General features: G+C 37.5%; 1 long non-coding RNA gene across 10 annotated transcripts in view; it reads right to left on the bottom strand.

Annotated features, from left to right (window-relative positions):
- The window catches only part of LOC102162695 (uncharacterized), a 704814-nt gene that overhangs the window by 475597 nt on the left and 205955 nt on the right, over positions 1-23262 (bottom strand). For 4 of the 10 annotated variants that reach the window (XR_014817879.1, XR_014817872.1, XR_014817882.1 and 1 more), the window contains 2 exons: positions 17900-18013; positions 10440-10578 (listed from right to left, as the gene is read on the bottom strand). This is a non-coding gene — a long non-coding RNA (uncharacterized LOC102162695). Of the gene's footprint in view, positions 1-10439; positions 10579-11726; positions 11838-17899; positions 18014-23262 lie in introns of all 10 variants that reach the window. The other 6 variants (XR_014817874.1, XR_014817873.1, XR_014817892.1 and 3 more) reach the window with 2 other exon arrangements.

Below are 23262 nucleotides of genomic sequence, written 5' to 3'. Positions count from 1 at the left end.
GTAGGATAATGTCTCCTACTCTGTCCTCTCTCTGTCAACCAGTTGTTTTACCTAGAACAAAGAGAGTGCTCAATGAATACGCTTGAGTGGAATGAATCCTTTGAAGAATGATGTGAAGGAATTGAAGCTTCTCCTCACTTTTGAAAAAGAATGAAAATAATTTGGTGGCATATTCTTGGTATCATAACCAGAGGAAAATAATCCCACATAATAATAATAAAGTCAAATTAAAATAACTGTTGGTAAGGAAGTCTAGAATAAAGTAGAGTGAGAAAAAATCTGCAGTTTCTTCAGATACATTTCTTTCTTATGTTACTGGAACCTGATCTACTCTATCTCCAATTCACACATCATTTAAATTTTTTCTTTATTTTTTTTATAATCCACATATAAGAAACATCGTATGGCATTTGTCTTTCTCCCTCTGACTTATTTCACTATGTATAATGCCTTTGAGGTCTGCCCATGTTGTTAAAGGTGGCAAGATTTCATTCTTTTTATGGCTAATATTCCATTATATACACATATACAATTTCTTTATCCATACACCCATGGATGGACATGTAAATTGTTTCCATATCTTGGGTTACGGTAAATAATGCCGAAATGAACATGTGAGGGCATATATCTTTTTGAGATAGTATTTCTACCTGCGTCAGATAAATACCCAGAAGTAGAATTGCTAGATTGTATGGTGGTACTATTTTTAACATTTGACGACCCTCCATAGGTTTTGTAATGGCTGCACCAATTGACATTCCCACCAACAATGCCAAGAATTCCCTTTTCTTCCACATCCTCACCAACAGTGGTTATTTCTTGTTTTTTTTTTTTTTTCTTTTTTGATAATAAACATTTTAACAGGTAAGAGGTGATATCTTGTAGTTTTGATTGGCATTTCCCTGCTGATTAGTGATGCTCAACACATTTTTATGGACCTGTTGACTATCTGTATGTCTTCTTTGGAAAAATGGCTATTCAGATCCCCTGCTAATTTTTAAATTGGATTATTTGGGGGTGGTGTTTTGTTTGTTTGCTATTGAGTTGTGAAGTTCTTTACCTATTTTGAATACTAACCTCTTGACAGATATGTCGTTTGCAAATATTTTCTCCAATTCAACAGATTGCCTTATCATTTTGCTGATGGTTTTCTCTCCTGTGCAGAAGACTTTTTCAGTCTGACATAGTCTCACTTGCTTATTTTTGCTTTTGTTGTTTTACTTTTGGCATAAGATTCGAAAAAACATCACCAAGTCCTATGTCAAAGAGCTTACTGCCTATGTTTTCTTCTAGAAGTTTTATAGTTTCAAGTCTTATATTCAAGTCTTTAATCCATTTGGAATTAATTTTTGTGTATGATTAAGATGGTGGTCAAGTTTCATTACTGAAGAGAAGATTCTTTCCTCATTGAATATTCTTGGCTCCTCTGTTGTAAATTAATTTACCATATGTGTGAGGTTTATTTCTAGGCTAGGAATACTGTTCCATTGAGCTGTGTCTGTTGTTATGCCAATACTATATATAGTGCTTTGCTTGCTTAGCTTTGTTATATAGTTTAAAATCAGGGAGTGTGATGCCTTCAGGTTTGTTCTTTCTCAAGACTTCTTTGGCTATTTGTATATTTCCATATGATTAGGATTGTTTGTTCCATTTCTGTAAGAAATTCCATAGGTTGTTACTTTGTTTTGTTGAACTAATAATGCTAAAATTAAGAATTCTAGTTTCTCCAATGAATAATGATAAATATTAATCACCTTTTTATTGATAGTATCCCTTTGATTTAGTATCCCTACTGCTTTCCTGAAAAATAAGTATCTTTTGAATCAAATAACATTTATTTATTTTTTTTTCCCACTGTACAGCAAGGGGGTCAGGTTATCCTTACATGTATACATTACAATTACAGTTTTTCCCCCACCCTTTCTTCTATTGCAACATGAGTATCTAGACATAGTTCTCAATGCTATTCAGCAGGATCTCCTTGTAAATCTATTCTAAGTTGTGTCTGATAAGCCCAAGCTCCCGATACCTCCCACTCCCTCCCCCTCCCATCAGGCAGCCACAAGTCTCTTCTCCAAGTCCTTGATTTTCTTTTCTGAGGAGATGTTCATTTGTGCTGGATATCAGATTCCAGTTATAAGTGATATCATATGGAATTTGTCTTTGTCTTTCTGGCTCATTTCACTCAGTATGAGATTCTCTAGTTCCATCCATGTTGCTGCAAATGGCATTATGGCATTCTTTTTTATGGCTGAGTAGTATTCCATTGTGTATATAGACCACATCTTCCAAATCCAATCATCTGTCGATGGACATTTGGGTTGTTTCCATGTCTTGGCTATTGTGAATAGTGCTGCAATGAACATGCAGGTGCACGTGTCTCTTTTAAGTAGAGTTTTGTCCGGATAGATGCCCAAGAGTGGGATTGCGGGGTCATATGGAAGTTCTCTGTATAGATTTCTAAGGTATCTCCAAACTGTTCTCCATAGTGGCTGTACCAGTTTACATTCCCACCAGCAGTGCAGGAGGGTTCCCTTTTCTCCACAGCCCCTCCAGCACTTGTTATTTGTGGATTTATTAATGATGGCCATTCTGACTGGTGTGAGGTGGTATCTCATGGTAGTTTTGATTTGCATTTCTCTTATAATCAGCGATGTTGAGTATTTTTTCATGTGTTTGCTGGCCATCTGTATATCTTCTTTGGAGAAATGTCTATTCAGGTCTTTTGCCCATTTTTCCATTGATTGATTGGTTTTTTTGCTGTTGAGTTGTATAAGTTGCTTATATATTCTACAGATGAAGCCCTTGTCCGTTGCATCATTTGAAACTATTTTCTCCCATTCTGTAAGTTGTCTTTTTGTTTTCTTTTTGGTTTCCTTTGCTGTGCAAAAGCTTTTCAGTTTGATGAGGTCCCATGGGTTTATTTTTGCTCTAATTTCTATTGCTTTGGGAGACTGCCCTGAGAAAATATTCATGATGTTGATGTCAGAGAGTGTTTTGCCTATGTTTTCTTCTAGGAGTTGGATGGTGTCCTGTCGTATATTTAAGTCTTTCAGCCATTTGGAGTTTATTTTTGTGCATGGTGTGAAGGTGTGTTCTCGTTTCATTGCTTTGCATGCAGCTGTCCATGTTTCCCAGCAATGCTTGCTGAATAGACTTTCCTTTTCCCATTTTATGTTCTTGCCTCCCTTGTCAAAGATTAATTGACCATAGGTGTCAGGGTTTATTTCCGGATTCTCTCTTCCGTTCCATTGGTCTGTCTGTCTGTTTTGATACCAGTACCACACTGTTTTGAGGACTGTGGCTTTGTAGTATTTCTTGAAGTCTGGGAGAGTTATGCCTCCTGCTTGGTTTTTGTTTCTCAGGATTGCTTTGGCGATTCTGGGTCTTTTGTGGTTCCATATAAATGTTTGGATTGTTTGTTCTAGTTCTGTGAAAAATGTCATGGGTAATTTGATAGGGATTGCATTGAATCTGTAGAGTGCTTTGTGTAGTATGGCCATTTTTACAATATTGACTTTCCCAATCCAGGAACATGGAATATCTTTCCATTTGTTTCCATCTTCTTTGATTTCTTTGATTAAAGTTTTATAGTTCTCGGCATATAGGTCCTTTACCTCCTTGGTCAGGTGTATTCCGAGGTATTTGATTTTGTGAGGTGCAATTTTAAAAGGTATCATATTTTTGTATTCCTTTTCTAATATTTCATTGCTGGTATACAGAAATGCAGCTGACTTCTGAATGTTAATCTTATATCCTGCTACTTTGCTGAATTTATGAATCAGTTCAAGTAGTTTTTGGGTTGAGTCCTTAGGGTTTTCTATGTATAGTATCATGTCATCTGCATACAGTGACAGTTTGATCTCTTCTCTTCCTATATGGATGCCTTTTATTTCTTTTGTGTGTCTAATTGCTGTGGCTAGGACTTCCAAAACTATGTTGAAGAGCAGTGGTGAGAGTGGGCATCCCTGTCTTGTTCCAGATTTGAGTGAGAAGGCTTTCAGTTTTTCCCCATTGAGGATTATATTTGCTGTGGTTTTATCGTAAATGGCTTTGATTATATTCAGGAATGTTCCCTCTATACCCAGTTTGGCAAGGGTCTTGATCATGAATGGATGTTGGACTTTGTCAAATGCTTTTTCTGCGTCTATTGAGATGATCATATGATTTTTGACTTTTTTTTTTGTTAATGTGGTGTATGATGCTGATTGATTTGCGTATGTTGAACCATCCTTGTGAACCTGGGATGAACCCAACCTGGTCATGGTGTATAATTTTTTTGGTGTGTTGTTGGATTCGGTTGGCTAAGATTTTGTTGAGAATTTTTGCATCTATATTCATCAATGATATTGGGCGATAGTTTTCCTTTTTGGTGGTATCTCTGCCTGGTTTTGGAATGAGGGTGATGGTGGCATCATAGAATGTCTTTGGGAGTATTCCTTCTTCTTCAACCTTTTGAAAGAGTTTAAGGAGGATGGGCACCAATTCCTCTTTATATGTTTGATAAAATTCACCTGTGAAGCCATCTGGTCCTGGACTTTTATTTGTAGGGTGTGATTTTATGACCTCTTCAATTTCATTTCTAGTGATCGGTCTGTTCAGTTGGTCTGTTTCTTTTTGATTCAGTTTTGGCAGGCTGTAAGATTCTAGAAAATTGTCCATTTCTTCCAGATTGTCAAACTTGTTGCCATATAGTTGTTCATAGTATTCTCTTATGGTTTTTTGTATTTCTGCTGTATCCGTTGTGATTTCTCCTTTTTCATTTATAATTTTGGTTATTTGGGTTCTTTCTCTCCTCTTTTTAGTGAGTCTGGCCAGGGGTTTGTCAATTTTGTTCACCTTTTCAAAGAACCAGCTCTTGGTTTTATTAATTATCTCTATTGTTTTTTGAGTCTCTATTTTATTGATTTCTTCTTTGATCTTTATAATTTCCTTCCTTCTGCTGACTTTAGGACTTCTTTGTTCTTCTTTTTCTAATTCGTTTAGGTGGAGGGTTAAGTTGTCCATTTGGGATCTTTCTTCTTTTTTGAGAAAGGCCTGTATTGCTCTAAATTTCCCTCTGAGCACTGCTTTCGCAGCATCCCATAGATTTTGAGAGGTTGTGTCTTCATTATCATTTGTTTCAAGGTAGTTTTTAATTTCCTTCTTGATTTCCTCATTGACCCATTGGTTTTTTAGTAGCATGTTGTTGAGTCTCCATGTAGTAGGTTTTTTCTCTTTCCTTTTCCCATGGTTGGTTTCTAATTTCATGGCATTGTGGTCAGAGAAGATACTTGAGATAATTTCTATCTCCTAAATTTATTGAGATTCGCTTTGTGTCCCAATATGTGGTCGATTCTTGAGAATGTTCCATGAGCATTTGAGAAGAATGTGTATTCTGCTTTTTTTGGATGTAGTGTCCTGAAGATATCAATTCAGTCTAACTTTTCTATTGTTTCCTTTAGGATCTCTGTTGCTTTATTGGTTTTCTGTCTAGAGGATCTGTCCATTGATGTGAGGGGGGTATTTAGGTCTCCTACTATGATTGTATTCTCATCAATATCTCCCTTTATATCTGTTAATATTTGTTGTATGTATCTGGGTGCTCCTATATTTGGGGCATATATGTTGACGATAGTAACATCCTCTCCTTGGATGGATCCCTTAATCATTAAATAGTGTCCTTCTTTGTCTTTCTTTATGTCTTTTGTTTTAAAGTCTATTTTGTCTGATATGAGCGTTGCGACTCCTGCTTTTCTGTCATGTCTATTGGCGTGAAATACTTTTCCCCACCCTTTCACTTTCAATCTATATGTATCTTTTGTCCTAAGGTGAGTTTCTTGTAGGCAGCATATTGAAGGTTTTTGCCTTTTTATCCACTCAGCCACCCTGTGTCTTTTGATTGGGGCATTCAGTCCATTGACATTTAAGGTGATAATTGATAGATGATTATTTATTGCCATTTGAACCTCGTGTTCCAGTTGATTCTATGGTTCTCCATTCTTCCTTTCTTTTTTTTTTTTTTTGGTTGGATGGTCTCCGGTTATTATCTGCTTGAGTGTATTTTTTTTTTTTCATTTCTTGCAGATGCAATATTTGGTTTTGGCTTGTGGTTGCCCTGTTTTTTAAGTATGCTGACCCCTTCTCATAATTGTGTGTTTTAGCCTGATGGTCCTGTAAGTTCAAACACTTCATTATTATATTAAAATTAAGAAGAGAGACATACATACAAACAAAAAGGGTTATTTACCTCCTGACATCCCTTGCCCACATTTTATGGTTTTGATGACTCTTTTTTTTTCTTTTTAATTTTATTTTGTTTGAAGCATGTTCATGATTAAATCTGTATGCTGGCTTATTTGAGTGACTGCTCTCTGATTGCAGTTTCCTCAGTCCTAGTTCTTCCTCTTCTTCTTCTTTTTTTTTTTCTTTTCTTTTTTCTTCCCTTTCCTTCCTTTCTTTTTGGTTTAGAGAAGCCCTTTCAATATTTCCTTTAACCTGGGTTTTGTGTTGCTGTATTCTTTAAGTTTTTGTTTGTTGGGAAAAATTTTTATTTCCCCTTCTATTTTAAATGATATTCTTGCTGGATAGAGTATTCTAGGTTGCATATTTTTTCCTTTGAGCACTTTAAATATCTCTTGCCATTCCCTCCTGGCCTGTAGTGTTTCTGTAGAGAAATCAGCTGATATTCTTATGGGGGTTCCCTTGTAGGTAACATTCTGTTTTTCTCTTGCTGCCTTTAGGATCCTCTCTTTATCACTAACTTTTGCCATTTTTATTATGATGTGTCTTGGTGTGGGTCTATTTGGGTTCAGTTTGTTTGGAGCCCTCTGTGCTTCTTGTATCTTGAATCCAGTATCCTTTAGATTTGGGAAGTTTCCAGCAATAATTTCTTCAAATATATTTTCCATTCCCTTATCTTTATCTACTCCTACTGGAATTCCTATTATGCGTAGATTGGCCCGCTTTATATTATCCCATAGGTCTCTTATATTGCTTTCCAGTTTTTTGATTCGGTTTTCTGTCTGTTGACCAGATTGAGTGATTTCCATTATTCTATCTTCCATATCACTGATTCGTTCTTCTGCATTATTCATTCTGGTTTTTACTGCCCCTAGTTCAGTTTGCATCTCTGCAAATGAATGTTGTAGTTTTTCTTGGCTCCTCCTTATATTTTCTAGTTCCTTTCTGAGGGTATCTGCATTACTGTTCATATCTTCTCTTAATTCCTTCAGTATTTTCAGTATTTCTCTTTTGAACTCCAGGTCTGTCTGACTGCAGAGATCTGTTTCATTGCTGACTGTTTTAGGTGAGTTCTCCTGTTGGTTTGACTGGGGGTGGTTTCTCAGCTTCTTCATCTTGCTTGTTGTCTTCTTTCTCCTGAGGGAGTTGTACTCTCCGTTATCGGGTAGTGTTTGCCTTGTCACTGCCGTGGAATATTTCCTGAGGGCTGGCGTTGTTGGTCAATCTTTTTTGAGGCAGTGTGGCTTTTCTGGAGTGTTGATGGGACTAACAGTGTTTCTTTGAAGCAAAGGAGGACTTCCTGAGGGCAGACAGGACTGGGAGGTCCACCCCACGATGGTAGCAGATTTCACTTGGTTCTCAGCACCCCCTGGGGTCTTGGGCGGGTAGCAGGGCCCTTGGAGACCCAAGAGGCTCCTCCCCAGGGCAGCCCGATTCAGAAAGTCCGTCTGAGATCTTTTCCCGATTCGGCCAGGCTTGTTGCAGCTTTTCTGGGCTGCAGGGGGTCCTGCCTGGAGCTGGCAGTCCTATGCAGCTGGTCCACTAGGTCTCAGCATTCCCTGGGGGCTTGGGCGGGTAGCAGGACCCTTGGAGACTCAAGAGGCTCCTCCCCAGGGCAGCCCGATTCAGAAAGACCGTCTGAGATCTTTTCCCGATTCGGCCAGGCTTGTTGCAGCTTTTCTGGACTGCAGGGGGTCCTGCCTGGAGCTGGCAGTCCTATGCAGCTGGTCCACTAGGTCTTAGCACCCCCTGGGGTCTTGGGCGGGTAGCAAGGCCCTTGGAGACCCAAGAGGCTCCTCCCCGGGGCAGCCCGTCTCAGAAAAACCGTCGGAGAATTAGGCCGATCTATTCATGGCCTGGCTAGGCTTGTTCTAGCTTTTCTGGGCTGCAGACCTTTTCTAGGGGGCTGGTGGTGTTTGGTGCTGCTCTGTGGAAGTGTAGCCCCTCCAAAGGGCAAGCAGGCCTGTGCAGGGAGAGCCCCTGCAGTGGTAGGCTTCAGGCAATTGTTGAGGCCAGCCCTCCTGGATGGCAGGCAGCCCCAGGTTCGGCGAGAGCGTAGGGGGTGGCAGGGGTGGGGGGAGGGGATGCACTGGGAAGCACAGTTTTCTGCTAGCTAGCGGGCCTGTAAGCTTGCTGTGGCGTGGGGAGTATTCTATGGGGACCCAACCCTTCTTCTCTCCCCTCCCCAGCACGGGCGCAGACCAGGCTCTTCTCCCAGGTTCCCTCTGAGGTGGCTTTCCACTTCCCCGACCCTAGAGTATTGCTCCCTTCCTCTGCCACAGCTTTGTTTTCTAGTCTCCCAGGCAGTCTCTGCCCCGTCAAAAGGTTTAGAGACCTCCCAAGCAGTTTCCGCTCTTCCCCACCCCCCTAGCCCGGGGACTAATCTCTGGAGCCGAGGTCTCGGTGCCCAGCCCCAACCCAGGCGTCTCAATTTTTGGTGACTGTGCCCGTAGTTCACATGGTCCGTTGGGTTCTTGATCGGTTTTTCCGTACTCCGACTTACTGCTACACTCTTCTCTGCATCTGGCGATTCCTCCGGTTCGTTTGCTCTTTCGCCCGGTAGGTGACTTTCCAGGGTGCGGGATCCCTTTCTCCTCCGCAGTTCCCTTTCAGGAGCGCCCGTCCCGCTGGGATTCACTTTCTCTCACTCTCCTCTTTTCTCCCGTTCTGCCCAATAATGTCACGAACTTCTTGCCGTTATTGGAGTTTAGGTTCCTCTGCCAGCGATTGGTTGCTGTTCTGTGTGAGTCATTTCTTCTGTAGATGTGCTTTTTTTGTTGTGTTTGTGGGAGAGGGCGAGCGTGTCCCCCTACTCCTCCGCCATCTTGTCCTCTCCTCTTGTCATCACTTTTAAAGATAACTTGGAGAAAAGAATAAAGCTATGACTTGAAGTTTTAAGTAACAATGCCAAGAGTTTGTCAACTTGGGAAAACTTTATTGCTCTTAATGCTATTTTTTTTTTTTTTTTTTTGTCTTTTTGCTATTTCTTTGGGCCGCTCCTGCGGCATATGGAGGTTCCCAGGCTAGGGGTCAAATTGGAGCTGTAGCTGCCAGCCTACGCTGGAGCCATAGCAACGCGGGATCCGAGCCGCATCTGCAACCTATACCACTGCTCATGGCAACACCGGATCGTTAACCCACCGAGCAAGGGCAGGGACCGAACCCGCAACCTCATGGTTCCTAGTCAGATTCGTTAACAACTGCGCCACGACGGGAACTCCTCTTAATGCTATTTAGAATAGGTAAATAGAAAAATGATCTGCTAGAGAACTCATTCATAATTTGCTCTATATACCACATCTTCTAAGTTCCCTGTGGTGCCCCATTAATGCATGGTTACACAGTTCCAGCTTAAAGCTAAAAGTTTATATTTACCAGGAAACAATTCTTAGTAGTATCATATAAGCATTAGTTTTCTTATTACAGATGCAAAATATTTACCTTAAACATAATGGTAACTGGCATAAAATAGATCATTCACATCAATGTTAGAAAGTGCTGTTTTAAAAGAAATGAATTTAATCAGGAATTGTATAATAATAACCAACATTCATACAGCACTATTTTAAATACTTTCCACATACTGTCTCAATTCTCATGTAAACCCTATAATAATTTTTATAATCCCCATTTTACAGGTAAAGAAGAGATAGGACAAAATGATAAATATGTTACCAAAAGTCACACAACCAGTAAAGGCAAAGCCAAAATTCACACTCAAGCATCCCACACTTATAACCACCACAAACACTGACCCACTAGCTTACCATGTTCCATGGCAGAATCTAATCCTTTCACCTACCATTAATCTTTAATAATGGCCTAGACTTTTTTTATTCAATGACTGATAAAAATTATAAGTTAAAGGCTGAATTAGTTCAGTGATATCAAATTCAAAATAAAATCAATTATACAAATAAATTGAAACTTAAAAAATTAACCATAGCAAGAGTAATTTATTCTCAATTTTCCCAGCAGCTAAACAAGTCCTGGATTCCCTTGAGTCAGAAAACAAATGAAATTGCTCATAATTATCTCAAGTTTATAACAGAAACTCTGTAATGTCTTTATACGTACCTACCCACAAACAAAACCTTAGAAGATTTATTGAGAGCAGATTCTAAATTATTTATAACTTTTAAGGCTGGTTTGAAATCCAAGTAGTAGTTAACCCTCCAAATTGTAATTAAGCCCTTGAATATAGAAATAAGACTCACGTTTAAAAGTCTTCTTCATGTCTACTAGCTCTGGGCTGGCACACGAGCCAAAGTGCTTAGGATTCAGCAAAGGAAGGTGGGGGACTGCAATCCGTCTCTGTCTAGGCCATATCATCTCTCTGAGGCTCAGTTTCCTTAGCTGTAAAATATGCACCAACATGAATTCTATGTAGCTAAGTTATGGTGAAACGCCCATGAGAGACCCATGTAGAAGAGCTTTATGAATTCTAACAGAGCAGCCATTGCTGCTAATAGTAACTGTGGCAACTACAGTTGTCAGTTACTTCTCCTTCAAACTGGTCTCAAATATTTTCATTTAAGATTTCCAGAAACATTATTATTATCGTCGTGTTCATTTTCTGTCGTAACAAATCACCACAAATTTAGTCGTGTGAAACAACACAAATCTATAATCTTGCAGTTCTGGAGGTGAAAAGTTAGAAATGGGTTTTACTGTACTAAAATCAAGGTGTCAGCAGGACTGTGTTCCTTTCTGGGCACTCTAAATGAGAATTTGTTTCTTTGTTTTGACTCAGTTTCTACAAGCCAGCTTCTACATACCTTTCTTCGCCCCCTTCTGTCTTTAAAGCTAGCAATGGCTGCTAGGAATCTTTCTCACATTGCGTTCACTCTAACAATTACTCTTCTGCTTTGCTTTTCATATTTAAGGACCCCTGTAATTACACTGGGCCCACTTGAATAATCCAGAATAATTTACCTATTTTAAACTAATTAGCAAACTCAATTCAATCTTCTATCTTAATCACCCTTTGCCATATAATGTAACATATTCACAGATTCTGGAGGCTGGAATAACTTTGAGAAGCCATTAATTTGCTTGCCAAACAGTGATACCCAATTTTAATATTCCATGGATAATCTGTAGTTTCACTTTGTACTGGATACATGTAAATATCATCCCAAAGAAAACAAAGTAAATTTCATGAGTGATTTCACTTGAATACCACTTAAAATTTTCCTCATTAATTTTCTTTTTTTGGCAATAAAGTATAAGAGGGTACTATGTAATGTCCTATTTGATTACATTAAACTAAATTACATCAGTCCTATTTCAATAAAATGGTCTAATAAAGGTTAATATACTGGCACATGTTCTATAGTAATTGAGAATATGTTTAGAAGGAAATTGTCAGGTGAACAAATGCCAATAATTTTTCCTTTGTTCTAAGAGTCAGCAGTATATATTGAAATACTTTTAAATGATTTCCTTAAACTCTCTTTGCTTAGCTTTTAAATCTTTTAAAAGGTGAAATAAAATAGATTTACCTTAAAATGCAGAATTTATTTTTCAACACACCAAATAAAAAGGTTGTGAATTTCCTATCTTGAAATGTTAATATAACTTTCATCAATTGAAGCACAGTTCAATTTCTAAGCCTTGAAAATAAATGATAAAAAAAATGAAACAGCAAATCAATCTACTTAGTCATGGGAATTCATCAGAATGCGTAGTTTTGTTCTTTGACATTAACCTTTATTGTTTTAGCCATTTTAACAAATCAGATCCTATTCTCAAAACTTCAATTTTATGCTTCACTGTTCCTTGGATTAAATTTCTTTAAAGTCTTAATATTAGGCATTTTCTTAGTATTTGCTCCAGGGGAAAATAAATCTATATTAAAACCATCTTCACCTAAAAACTATTCTTTTAGGAAATCATTGAAAAGATCTTTTGAAAAATCTGAGCTTCTAAACATGTCCTTCATAATACTAAATTTCTTGAGTAGTAGAAGTTGGGGCAAAATTTTCCCCCAATAAAATATTTACCCTTCATTTACATAAGAAAATATTCCCTTAATTTAGGGGAAAGACTATTCTCAAAGTACCTATAAACTTAGGTAAACAATGATAAAATGAATAAACATTTAAAGAATGCAAAGGTTACTGAACCAAATTCTTATTTCTTCATATACATCATATGACAAAGATTTCAAAATTTTGTTTTATAGGGTTTTTGCCATTAGAACTCAATATTACAATATCTTTAAAAATTAATAACTGAGTAGTTCTAAAGCTTTTATCTTGATATTCTGAAGATTAATGATTGTTTACATAGACAGCCTTGTAAAACTAAAAAATATTCCACTAGATTAACATCCATTGTGTTAATAGTATCATTATTCTTTAATATGAAGGATAATAAAGTATAGATTTAGGAATATTACTTTGGAGCTGAGAGAAAAGTTAGCAGCTCTATCTTCTTAAAAAAAAAAAAAAAAGAATTGCATCAGATAGTAAAACTCCCAACACTATTGTTTTAACATATATCTAGAAAACTTACTGGTCATGAAGTATAGGAATTAATAGTATTTTCTCTAAACCTAGGTACATTCTATCTCTGCAGTTGAGGACCACAGGATATTCACAACATTTCAGTATTCAACAAACTCGTTATATTAAAAAAAATTTTACCTTTCCCTGCTAATTTTCTCATGAACACTGCAGACCACATTTGATCATTCCTGCCACAAAAACTCTTTGCCACTTAAATAGAGAGGAAACTTTTAAATTATTTAAGTCAGGACTCACATATACTATTCTTACTTGCTCTAGTAAACCATTTAAATATTCAATATGATGTTCCTGCTCTGATCACTTATGGTAACTATCAATAGCACAGCATGGAAAGGGGTTCTAAGAAAGAATCTGAATTTAACAAATTAGTACTCGGTACTTAGTAACTTTTATCATGCTGCAGAAAGATAACTGGAGGGAGCATGCCTGTTACAAATACACTACAAAAATCAATGTCAAGGGATAAAACCTTGTTCCTAACAGTAAAGGAATGTGAAATACTCAACTTAATGATAACACAAATATATAACTATTTCATTTAAAAGTAAGTTAAATTCCATTATTGCCACCCTATAATTGACAAAATAATGAGAAATGCACATGTCCATATACCATGCTCTTGGATTGGAAAAATCAATATTGTCAAAACGACTATACTACCCAAGGCAATCTACAGCTTCAGTGCAATCCCTATAAAATTACCAAGGACATTTCTTCACAGAACTAGAACAGAATATTTTAAAATTGGTATGGAAACACAAGAGATCCCAAAATAACGAAAATAATATTGAAAAAGAAAAACAAAAATGGAGGAATCAAGCTTCTGGACTTCAGACAATATTATAAAGCTACAGTTTTCAAAACAATATCGTACTGAAAGAAAAACAGAAATACAGATCACTGGAATAGTATTTAAAGTCCAAAAATAAACCCAAGCACCTATGGTCAACTAATCAATGACAAAGGAGTCAAGAACATACAGTGGAAGAAAGACAGTCTCTTCAATAAATGGTGCTGGGAACACTGAAAGCTACACATATAAGAATGAAAACAGAACACTGTCTAACACCATGCACAAAAATAAACTTAAAATGGATTAAAGACCTAAATATAAGGCCAGATACTATAAAACTCCTAGAGGAAAACATAGGCAGAACACTCTGACATAAACTTCAGCAACATCTTTTTTGATCCAATTCCTAGAGTAATGACAATAAAGACACAAATAAACCAATCAAACCTAATTAAACACAAACGCTTTTGCATAGCAAAGGAAACCATTAAAAAAGAAAGAAAGAAAGAAAGACAACCCAGAGAATGGGAGAAAATAGTTGTGACAGACAAGGGTCTAATCTCCAAAATATACAAATAACTCATACACCTCAACAACAACAACAACAACAACAAACCCAATTGAAAAATTGGCAGAAAACCTAAATAAACATTTCTCCAAAGAAGACATAGAGAAGGCCAGCAGGAACATGAAAAGATGCCCAACATCACTAATTATTAGACTAGTGCAAATCAAAACTACAATCAGGTGCCACCTTGTAACAGTCAAAATAGCCATCATTAACAAATCAACAAATAACAAATGCTGTGAAGGATGTGGAGAAAAGGGTACCCTCCTTCACTACTGGTGGGAATGTAAATTGGTACAACAAAATAGTATGGAGGTACCCCAGAAAACTAAATATAGAACTACCATATGATCCAGCAATCCCACTCTTAGGCATATATCCAGACAAAACTTTTCATTCAAAAAGATACATGCACCCCTATGTTCACTGCAGTACCTTTTAAAACAGCCAAGATATGGAAACAACCTAAATGTCCAATGACAGGTGAATGGATTAAGAAGATGTGGTACATATACACAATGGAATACTACTAACCCATAAAAAAGATAAACTGATGACATTGCGGCAACATGGATAGAACTAGAGATTCTCATAATAAGCGAAGTAAGCCAGAAAGAAAAAGACAAATACCATATCATAGCACCTATTTATGGAATCTAATATATGGCACAGATGATCCTATCTATAAAACAGAAACAGATCACAACCAAGGAGAGCATACTTGTGATTCTGAGGGAGGAGTGGGGAGGGAGTGAGATGGATGTGCAGTTCAGGGTTTTTGGATGCAAACTGTTAAATTTGGAATGGATAGGTAATGGGACCCTACTGTACAACACAGGGAACTATGGTGACTGGATCACTGTGGTGATTGGATCACTTCTTAGAAATTGAAGAAACATTGTAAATCAACTATGCTTTAATTTTAAAAAAAGAAATCCATGAAATATAAATCTATTTCATTAAGTGTTTGAGTAAAAATTATGCTGAAGGCACTGTGCTACTACGTAGAGAAAACACAGTAGAGGAAATAATCTTATGGTCAAGTGTAAAGTAACCTGAAGATACGGCAGACACTGATTTTGAGTATTATACGCACATACTCAGAAAGGACAAACATACAACCACATGAGATAGCAACTTATAAATATTATCACTTAAAAAATTATTACAGGAGTTTGGAATCAGAAAATTTAAAATATCACTGAATAAAATGTTCAAACATAATCGTTAAAATAAATGAATTTACCTAATATAGGAATGAGAGTGTGAGAGGGTACAATATGGAAAGCCATCTGAAGCCTAAGGAGAAACATGTCAATGATGTTACGAATAGGAACACAGAGAACAGAGTAGGTAGAGGAAAGTATTAAACATTCCATGGGCATGTGGAATGAGGAACAAGTGGCATGCCCAGTTTGATGCTGAGATGTGTTTAACTATGTATTTGAAGAAGGCTAATAGTTGCTTAAGGAGGAGTTTTGGGGAGAGGACAACATAGGGCACATGGTGCTTTTACTGCCACTGAGAAGACCTTGAATGAACAGAGCCAAATGGAGCTGGCTATCCAGCTTCCAAGAGGTATATTTCCAGGTCCAAACCTAATGTCCAGATCCAAATATTAGGTTTGGATCTGAAACTTACCACACTTCTCAGCTGAATTAAACAGCGAGTCATGGGTCCCCAACATACAAAGAGATAATGAACACATGTTCTATGGCAAGAGGACCAAAAGCAGCTGGTATCATAAGTGTTACACTCAAGGAAAAACCAGCTCTATCCAATATGCAAGTCTACAAATGACAAATACATAAATGGTTATGACATGCCACCAAAATTTGTTCATTGGAATTCACAGGCCCAGAAACTGATTCTTCACTCAAAGCTTTCAAAATGATCATAATGCACACTTGCTTTCAGTTCACATTCAAAAATTTTATCAGTTGGGAAACAACTACCAACGTAACAGAATGTATCCAACTGAAGAAAACCAGAAAAGATTTCATACAGGAGCCTCTCTCCTATTTTCTCCCTCCCAATGAACTGTTCTGATGCTTTTCTCATTTTCTCCCCAAATACAAATATCCTAAACATTCTCTCTTTTCTGAGCTGCAGCTCAAATGTCTTGAGACCCTCCATCTGTGGCAGAGATGTGGAAAGATCTAGCAAACCCTCTCCTACTGCTACATTCCACGTGAGTTAATGGAATGACTTTTCACTGCCATTTCCAAGTCACAAGGCTCTCCCTCAGCTTCTCAAAACCCACTGTCACCAACCGTGCCTCCATTTTTTTCCTGTAGCTACAAATGTATTCTTCACTGAACTGCTTCAACCTGGATCCCTTATATAAAGCACTCTCTCCAATCTCATATATTTCAGGGTGTATATGAACTCCTTAATTCATGTCCATGTCTTATTCATTCCCAAAAGTCCCTTCCCAACAATTCCACCCCCATTCATGTATGAAGATCTCTACCTCTCTGGGTCTGTTTTTCTCTAGTGGGCATTTGTCAGTTGTTCACACAGCATTTATTCTCCCTCTACCCTTGCTAATTACAGCCTAATTTTTTCAATAAACACCTATGACTCACCTATGCATCTTTTGAAAATCTGGCATTTGCTGTACCTCCAGAATTAGTACATGCATTTACCTGGCCACAAAGATTGATTCAGGAATAATCCTATCAGACAAAAGCTCAGAATTTTTGTTCAGTGGTTCTAGGAAATGGGTGCTTTTTACCCTAAAGGAAAACTAGGAATACAGATTCTTTATCCCTTCTGGTAGCTCCCTTACAACCATGAGGAAAATCAGCCTAAAGAAAAGGCTGACACATAAAGAAGAGAAGAGCCAAAGAAATAAGGTGAAAAGTGGAGATACCCCTGATGGAATAGTTTCAGAAAAAAAAAAAAAAACCTATTCTTTGGACCCTTACATTTGTTTTATAAACAATTTGAGATGAGTTTCCATTACATTCATGAACTTTCTCATCAATAGAAACTGCTGTTTCTCAAATAGCTACTTTATAAAGCCACCCTCCCATTGAAAATCTTCAAGGACTCCCACTTTGTTCAGAGCTAAATCTCAGATACGGCCCACACCATGCTCTTCATGTTGCTGCTCTCTAAATATTAGCATCATCCAGTGGGGACTGAGGAGGTCCAGACCCTTCCTGACCCAAACCCAATGCTGAGACCTATCTAAAAGTGTTGGCCCTAAAAATGGTCTAAAATTATGTACTTATAATAAGTAACCATAATTCACCATTGTCACAAACCTCAGAAAAGCCAAATAATGATCTCCCCCTACACTATCTAATTTGCTAAGAATTGTATTCAGTACTAGATATTATAATGAAATGGGACATTGGCAAAACAAAAGTTAAACCAGAGAGTAACCAGGATGGTGAAAAGTCAAGAAACCATGTGTCAAAAGAAAAAGAGTTTCTTTTCGGAGAGGACTTATAGGGAACATAACATTTGTGTTCTGATACATGGAAAAACAAAAGTGGAAAATCTCTTCTGCACTGGAGGGCCTGAAAAGGTTAAATATTTATGCTTTTTCTCAGTTTCTTTTTTTAATATTTACTTTTACATGGAGTCATATATTAGCTTCATATAAGACAAAATATTAAAATAATGTTTCTGTCCAGGCATGGAAGGGGCTTACATAAAAGCAGTTTTATAAAGAAAGTATTGATCAAGTTAGTCTAGTTTGTGCTGAAGCAGCAAAGAAACCCTAAATCTTAATAAGATATCACACAAAAGCTTATTTCTTACTTAGATTACCTGTCCAATGCAGGCCACCAGGGGACCTGCTCAATGTAGCACGCAGAGACCCAAGATGACAGGGGTCCACCATCCAATGATACTGACATCCAAAACAAGTCTCCAGAGATTATCCTGGTGAGGAAATAGAACTTGAATCACAAACTGGATCCTACATGTTTCTACCTGGAAGTGATTCACACCATTTCCAATTAAACTTTGATGGCCAAACAAGTCTATAGCCATGACTAATTTCAAGGAAATTGAGACATGTAATATTCTCAAGGGCCTGGAAGGAAAGAAATGTCAGAAGTTGTGATAAGTACTTTCAACACTGACCATAATTCCAAGTAAGATTTAATCAGAGCTCAAATCATGGTTAAGAATATTATAGAAAAGAGTTACATATCTAAGCTCCTTTATACTCTGGATTTCTAGATTCTAAATTTGTCAGGAAGCTCCTTTAAGACCGGGGATTTTGTTTTCCAGGGTCAAATAAATAACTGAACATTGAAATTTCTCTAAAGTAGGAAAATCACTATACTCAATATTTGAATATACTGAGCTGAGCTTAGAGAGACTTGGTTTGGAAGGGCTAAATATTGACAGGCCAACAGCTCTCTGTTTGATAAGCTTGTTATGTTTCACTTTTTCTCAAACATTGCTGCAAATATTTACATTTGACTTCTACATAGGAGTTGTTGATTTTCAATAGAGGCTAAAAAGAATGATAGTTGATAACTGTTCTTTGTGTTCTATAGAATTATTTTCAAGGTTTTGAGCTATTTTTTTCAAATTTCTCAGTAAAAGTATAAGCTCAGCTAATTAAGTGCCCATATATGTTGTCAGCTCTATTCTGGAGGTTTGATTGTGTCTTTGTGTAAGAGCCCCTTCTTACAGTTTATGTTATATGTCTTAGAGTCTTCCTCAATTCATTTTCCTAAAGATACAACTTAAATTGAGGGTAATTACCCAGTTCACTTTTTGCTCATTTTAAAGTTTCTGTGTCCTCAATTTTTCTTTAAATTATGGATCAAACAAGGAAAGCTCTACATTTTCAGTGTCATAAATCTGGATCTATAGCTCTAGAAGGTACCTTAGAGATCCCCTAGTTTACTCCCTATTTACATATGAAAAATTAATACGAGTTAACATTTATTGGGTGTTCACCATGTTCTAGGCACCAGGCTAATGACTGCATATGCATTATCTCAATTAATCTTCACGATAGCCCAATGAGATGAGCACTGTTATCCCCAGTTTACAGAAAAGTAAACCAAGATTAAGTATAGATCCATAGTTAGTAGTTAGGAAAGGGTAATTTTTTTTGGTTTTCATTAAAACTATCCGTCTGCACACTGAGGTATATGGAATGACTGGCCAATGGAGACCTGCTGTATAGCACAGAGAGCTCTACCCAATATTCTGTGATAATCTATGTGGAAAAATAATCTGAAAGAGAATGGATGTGTGTACATGTATAACTGAATCACTGCATTGCACAGCAGAAATTATTGCAACCTTATAAATCAACTATAATTTAAAGCTTTAAAAAAAATTATCTACCCACCCTCTCAGGGACTTTTCACTATTAGATGTTGGGGTATGATGGGATTCCAGATGTCTAGTAACTATATGGGACTCCCCATCACTGCAGGAACTATATAATTACACTGATTAAACAGAAACTCCATCCCTTACAATGTATGTGTATGTACACACACACACACATACCCTGATGTCCATCATGAACCAATCCTCATCAGTACTTAGAACATCCACTGCTACCTGCATACACCTAGGTTTCAAATCACAACTCTTGTTCACACCTCTCACCCATGCATGTGTCTTGTAAATACATGGAAAAAATATTCAACCTTGATTAGAACTTCAACTAGAAATAAAAATGAGAAACATTTTCCCCTTATCAGATGAGCCAGTATAGAAAAAAAAATTGGAAAATCCTACAGTTTGCTAGGACATAGATAAATAAGAACATGCTCTCATTCATTGTTCAGTATTTTGTGAATTTAACTCAGGCTTTTTGACCTTGAATCTTCCTCCATTGTTTCATAGTCCTTACATATCAATTTGAGAATAGGTGACAAGACAATAACAAAGTTGAGAAAAGACATAACATGTTTCCATGTATTGGGTAATAAAGTGAATACTATTATTAATGATAATAAATTAGATTATCATTACCTAATCTGGGAAAATGATAGGGAAGGAATATTAAAATTATTAATCATCAAGGCTTGGACCTCAGGCTCCCTTATTGAAAAGTTTCTGGAATAGTTTGTAAAGTCGTTTCTGAAATAGTTTCCCCATTTCTGATTGAAACCTTTAAACTAACAATGCTTATCTCTGGATGAAAGGGATTTGTGTGATTTTTACATTTTTCTTTGTACTTTTCAATATCGTTTAATTTTCCATTTCAGTGACAGTACATTTTATAAAATCAACAAGGAGATTTAAGCACATGCAACCAGCTTCTTGAATAAGCTGACCTCCACAGAGAGAAAGCAAAAAGCAACCTTGTTCTTTCTCACCACTGTACCTGCAAATCTGTTCTGTGGATCTCATATAAGGAGCTGTTACACACCTTGCGAGGCGGGGACTATTCTCGCATTGCCAGAGGTCTACCACTTGAAGAATTGTCTGCCTTCGTCAACACAAGCTTCGACTCAGACCTTCAGCATCCCCTTCTCAAACTCACTCCCACAAAGCTCCAGTCTCCACCCTGCATAGGCCCCATGTAGGGCTCTCTCCAGTGATTCTGCATCAAGTGCCATTGGCTGCCCTTGGGAGAGCCTCTTCTCTACCCAGTCGCCACCAGAGCTATGCTCCGCCATCGAAAGCAGGAAAAGTTCTCCACTCTCAGCACTGGTGCTGAAAAGGAAAGAGGCAGGCACAGGAAAATATGCTCCCTCCATCCCAAATGAGAGCCCTGAACTAACTTTCCAGTAGGAATTAATGGTAAAAGATTCTATATCACTGAACGATGGATGCATCATAGGTTAAAGGCTTTGGCAGGCTGGGCTGGAGGCATAACCTCTATTCATTATGCTATTTATTACCATGGGAAAACATGTGGAGTTCAAAACAACTGACCCACAAATGATCCTTAGGATCATAACTCACCTGGAAACTGGGGATTTCTTTCACAACCATCTCCAGGCTGTCAGGTCAAACAGATTAGATCAAGACAGCAGCACTGATTTACAGTCTTGGCCCTGTTGCTGAACTACTTCCTAATTCACATTTTTTATTTGTAAAACGAGAGGCATAATGTGTCTGTTCCAACTGCAAGGTCGTTGAGATAATAAGTACAGCTATTTCTGAGCAAATATGTCACAAAATTGACAACACCTGTGTATTTACTATTATTCCATATTACACACCATGGAATGAATAACACTTGTAATCAGTTATAGGGAAGTAGTTTCTGAGATTAACAAGGAATGCCTCAAAAGTATTATGATAAGCTCCTTTTTTCACCTTTTCCTAATTTTTTTCTTAGTGAAATGTCTCCTTGTCTCTCTTAACCTATGTAGTATATTATTTTTAGAATCTTGGCATTACCCAAAGCTTGTCTAAGTTTAGGAGTGCTAATTGAGTGTATGATGATACATGGATAGCTACACATTTTAGAATTTGTCATTTCTCACAATTCTCACAGTTCTGGAAGATGGGGAAGTCTGAGATCAAGGCGCTGGCAGATTGAATGTCCCATGAGAGCCCACCTCCCAGATCCTTGCTGGCTCTCTTGTCCCATCCATCAGACGTGGTGGAAAGGCTAGGGAAGGTCTCCGAGGTCTCTTTTCTAAAACCACTAATCCCATTCATAAAGGCTCCACCCTCATGACCTAACTCCTCCTCCCGCAAAGGCCTCACTTCTTAAACCATCATGTTGAGCATTAGGATTTCCACACAGGAGTTGGGCAGGGAAAGATACATGCAACCCAGAGCAAAAAGATAGCCCTAAATGTTTCTGGTGTTTTGCCCTGTGGGCCACTAAACAATTTTATATCTAACCCTAAACCATCTTATTCCAACATTCTTTCACTTTTTAACATCTTCCCTGATGGATTATATAAACCCTTACCCTCATATTGGTTCTCTCATTAAATAATGAGTAAAATTTCTGACAAGTATTCTCTCATTAAGTTCATGAGAGCCAGGTCTTTAACTTGTTGGAAATTACATTTTGTTAAAAGTGAGAGGGAAAATAGTACGCTTAGGCTCAAACACCTTACAAGCTCTAAGAAAAATAAATGCTGGACATTTGCAATTGTCCTCCACTTTTGACACAACAATTACTGTCCTTGCATCATAGAAAAACACAACAAGCTTCCTATCCACAAAAAAAATCCACATCTATTTTAGTTACCATTGATTGGTTTATTCTTATGTTCCAAATGCTGTATGAGGTATTTTAGACAATATTTCTTTGGACAGTACGTAGCACATGGTAGACACAGTAAATATTTGTCGAATGAGAGAACCAGTTGTCTCTAATGCTTATAACAGCCTGCAAGATAAATGCTATTATTTTAATTTTACAAATGAGAAATCTGATGCACAGAAAGGATAAATGGCTTGCCCGTAGCCCCAGTAAGTGGTAGGGCAAGCATTCAAATATAGGTTTACTTGACTCAAAAGCCCACTCTCCTTATACTGTGACAGATGGAAACACAAACCCCAAATGAGCCCTTACATTTCCATTTTCAATAAAAACCAACACAGAGTCTCTGAATGTTAAAGCAAACAAACAAAAAATATGACATATAAGCTATTAAAATTATAGGTTTTGAATCTAGGAGATTTCAAGCTCCTTGACTGCAATACTTTCTCACGTAGTCCCACCTTCATTCTTCACCTCAACCTAGCTTTGATGCAAACTGAAGTACAGACACAAAGACCTTTCAGACTATAAATAGGCTTAGGTAGCTATGCAGTAAAAATTTCTGGAGCTAAATGTCCAAATCCCCTTTTCTAATGCTGACCTGCCTGCCAGCTCTAATGTCTGACAACTATTCCTCCCTTTCTCATCTTTCTCATTGCCCTTCTCCATCTTAAAAGAGAAAGACATACTCTCCTTTATCCTAAAGAGTATTTTGGTGCATTGTTCCAGGGTGCAGAAATCTTCAGGGCATCAAAAATAGGAACAAATTTAGAATGTCACTTTCCTGAGGGAAAAGCTCTTGAAAGAAAAGCCAAGTCACTTCAGAAAGAAATATTCAGGGGGATCTTGTTTCATCCAGGAGACACACCCAGACAAGTATCTCTGTGTTCATCTATCTATGTCTTGTTTGATCCATCAATCCACCCACCCATCTACCTAGCAATCAATCATCCATCTGCCAATCAATTAACCTATC

This window comes from Sus scrofa, chromosome 1, assembly GCF_054392235.1.
Source record: "Sus scrofa isolate SSC_HxYL_T2T_F1_AM1 chromosome 1, Sscrofa_HxYL_maternal_Yorkshire_Landrace_v2.0, whole genome shotgun sequence".
Classification (NCBI taxonomy): domain Eukaryota; kingdom Metazoa; phylum Chordata; class Mammalia; order Artiodactyla; family Suidae; genus Sus; species Sus scrofa.
This window is presented reverse-complemented; position numbering and strand designations above follow the sequence as displayed.